Source organism: Hordeum vulgare, chromosome 3H (genome assembly GCF_904849725.1).
Source record: "Hordeum vulgare subsp. vulgare chromosome 3H, MorexV3_pseudomolecules_assembly, whole genome shotgun sequence".
Classification (NCBI taxonomy): Eukaryota; Viridiplantae; Streptophyta; class Magnoliopsida; order Poales; family Poaceae; genus Hordeum; species Hordeum vulgare.
The window spans coordinates 73,873,845-73,877,761 of NC_058520.1; the positions used below are offsets into that span (position 1 = coordinate 73,873,845).

The window sequence follows — 3,917 nt, forward strand, 5'->3', positions numbered from 1 at the left end:
TCGACCGTCGGTGATGGTCTCTACTCCTCCTTTCCCTGGTACATTACAAATATCTAGCACAAGGAAAAGAAGGAGAAGCGACCCCGACGACAACAGTCGAGATTCTTCCTCTATCTAGCACACAAGGAAAAGATGGAGAAGCAACCCTGACGACACCTAAAGTCAACCCGTTCCATACATCAAATAAATGACATATATCTCATCATCATCTTACGCATTTAACAACTCATGAAAGTAATAAAAGGAGCAACGAGAAACCGAAACATAATCGATATTATCACTAATACATCTCGAATATTATCATACAACATCACTAATAAAAACCCAGTTGATGTATGGTGCAGGCGGTGGCAACCCAAAGATAAGGAACCCTCACCGGATCATAGCTCGGGTGATGTCCCTGGAGAACCCACCAGGTATTGGAGAAACTGGCATCCAACACAGCCATGTAGCGATAGACGTGCTCGTCCTCCTCCCTGACACGGTGACGTACCACCTCCGTGGGAGCCAGCTCCCTCGTCACCGATAATGGCCCACTCCATCGCCACCAAAGAAGCTCCGGGTCAACGATGAGACCCGGATTCCTCACCAATGTGCGCCCCCCGGAAGGTAGCACCTCCAAGTGCTAGCCCGGCGGAGCCCAGTCCTGGACATGTTGGCGCCTATCAAGCAGGCTCTCGCTGACCACTCGACGATGAAGATGCGGGACGGGCATCTTCGATGTCGAGACAAATTCCTCTGAGAAAAATTCTTATTGTTTAATGTTTTACTTTCTAGTTATCATTTATACAACAATCATCTCATTTGAATTTAGCTAGAGCCCACTACCTATTTTTCTAAGCATGCAAGTATGACACCAAATATACAATAATAAAACACAATATATATATTTTGAAAATATTTATGCGACAACATTCGTGGCTTGAGCAAATATTTTGCAAATATACAGGAATCATATCCTAGCAAGAACTATGCATGGGGATGTCTCACAAGAGGTTTGGGTCGGTCTCGAGGTCGAGGCCGGGGTCGAGGTCGTCGACGGGCTCGGGGTGGGTGCAGTGACGATGACAGGCTCGGGGTGGCGACGAGATCGGGGTGGGGACGGGCTCGGGGGTGGCGATGGCGCCGGGTTGGGGTTGGGGGCGGCGACGACGAAGGGCTCGGGGGCGGCGACGACGACGGGCTCGGGGCGGGATCGGCGACGTTGACGGGCTCGGGGGAGGCAACGACGACAGTCTCGGGGCGGGGGCGGCAACGGCGATGGGCTTGGGGGCGGCAACGATGACCGGCTCGGGGCGGGGGCGGCGAAGGCGACGGGCTCGGGGGCGGCGACGACGACGGGCTCGGGGACGGCGGCGACGACGAGGAGGAATGGATCGGCGGCGGTGGCACGGGGCAAATGGGAGAGGTTGGGGAAAATTCGATCACTCCCGCCTTATATGCAAAAACCTATTGTCCCGGTTCAAGGAAGAAACCTGGTGGAAAGGTTAATTTTCAGCAGCATAACGGGCGGGAAGGAGAGACCTTTAGTCCCGGTTTGTGCCGCAAACCAACACTAAAGGGAGTCTTTGGTCCCGGTTTGTTCCAGCAACCAACACGAAAGGATGTCTTTATTGGTCCCGGTTGGTGCCACAAACCGACACGAATGCCCTGTGCCTGCCACGGCCGAGTTGCTTGCTAAAGAACCACCAAAAACAAGATCTATTCTTCACATGATTCGGTGCAAGCCTAGTGCCAGCTTTCCCCCGCCCACGCCGCCAGCTTTCCCCCGCCCATAGCCTCCAACCCCTCCCCCAACCCGAAACCCACCGGCGGCGGTGCAGCGCGAGGAGAGGAGAAGGAAGATGATGAAGTTCCTGAAGCCGGGAAAGGCGGTGATGCTGCTGCATGGCAGGTACGCCGGGAAGAAGGCGGTCATCGTGCGCGTGTTCGAGGAGGGCACCCGCACCGCCCCTACAGGCACTGCCTGGTCGCCGGCCTAGCCAAATACCCGAAGAAGGAGATCCGCAAGGACTCGACCAAGAAGATGACCAAGAAGTCCCGCGTCAAGGTCTTCCTCAAGCTCATCAACTTCACCCACCTCATGCCCACCCACTACAACCTTGATGTCGACCTCAAGGATGTGGTCTCCGGCGTCCCCGACGCCATCACCACCAAGGAAAAGAAGCTCACCTCCGCCATGTCCGGCAAGGCCAAGCTCGAGGAGAGGTTCAAGACCGGCAAGAACAGGTGGTTCTTCACCAAGCTCCGCATGATTCAACATGATTCAAGAAATGCCAACAAGATCTATTCTTCACATGATTCGACATGATTCTACATGATTCGACATGATTCAAGAAATTCCAACAAGATCTATTCTTCACATGATTCAACATGATTCGACATGATTCAAGAAATTCACCAAGATCTATTCTTCACATGATTCGACATGATTCAAGAAATGCCAACAAGATCTATTTATCAAATGATTCGACATGATTCAAGAAATGCCAACAAGATCTATTCTTCACATGATTCGACATGATTCCACATGATTCGACATGATTCAAGAAATTCCAACAAGATCTATTCTTCATATGATTCGACATGATTCAACATGATTCCACATGATTCAAAAATTCCAACAAGATCTATTCTTCACATAATTCGACATGATTCAAGAAATTCCAACAAGATCTATTATTCACATGATTTGACATGATTCTAGAAATGCCAACAAGATCTATTCTTCACATGATTCGACATGATTCAAGAAATGCCAACAAGATCCATTCTTCACATGATTCGACATGATTCCACATGATTCGACATGATTCAAGAAATTCCAACAAGACCTATTCTTCACATGATTCAACGTTATTCGACATTATTCCACATGATTCGACATGATTGAAGAAATTCCAACAAGATCTATTCTTCACATGATTCGACATGATTCGACATGATTCAAGAAATTCCAACAAGACCTATTGTTCACATGATTCAACATGATTCAAGAAATGCCAACAGGATCTATTCTTAACATGATTCGACATGATTCAAGAAATGCCAACAAGATCTATTCTTCACATGATTTGACATGATTTGACATGATTCCACATGATTTGACATGATTCAAGATATTCCAGCAAGATCTATTCTTCACATGATTCGACATTAATTGACTTGATTCCACATGATTCGATATGATTCAAGAAATTCCAACAAGATCTATTCTTGACATGATTCGACATGATTCAAGAAATGCCAACAAGATCTATTCTTCACATGATTCGACATGATTCCACATGATTCCACATGATTCAAGAAATTCCAACAACATCTATTCTTCACATGATTCGACACATGAACCATTGAAGGCCACATCATCAATTTTCAACACTTTCTGACTTAATTTGGTATTTTTCATCCTTTTACTGACTTGTTGGAGCTAAATGACCCAAAAATTGAAAAGCACTACAAATGAACTCTAAATTTGTTGAAAGTTGGCATGGTATCATTATTTCACCCACATAGCATGTGCTAAAAAGTTGAGAGGGTTGCCGCAAAAACTGGATGCACTTCGTGTACCAACCGGACAATCTCCTTTGAAGTATGAGGGTTTCATACAAAAACTCATCTGTTACAAAAGACATTTCATTTTTTCGAACTTATTTGAACTCCGAACTTTTTGTGTGTTCAAAATGAGCCATTCAAGGCCACATCATGAATTTTCAACACTTTCTGACTTCATTTGGTATTTTTCATGCTTTTACTAATTTTTTGGAGCTAAATGACCAAGAAATTGAAAAGCACTAAAAATGAAATCTTAATAGGTTGAAAGTTGGCATGGTATCATCATTTCACCCACATAGCATGCTCTAAAAAGTTGAGAGGGTTACCGCAAAAACTGGATGCACTCCATGTACAAATCGGAC

The 3,917-nt window shown here is 46.2% G+C and overlaps 1 pseudogene; it reads left to right on the plus strand.

Moving 5' to 3' along the window:
• The first annotated feature begins 1,844 nt into the window (after window positions 1-1,844).
• LOC123441512 lies at window positions 1,845-3,022 on the plus strand (annotated as a pseudogene).
• The last annotated feature ends 895 nt before the right edge of the window (window positions 3,023-3,917 follow it).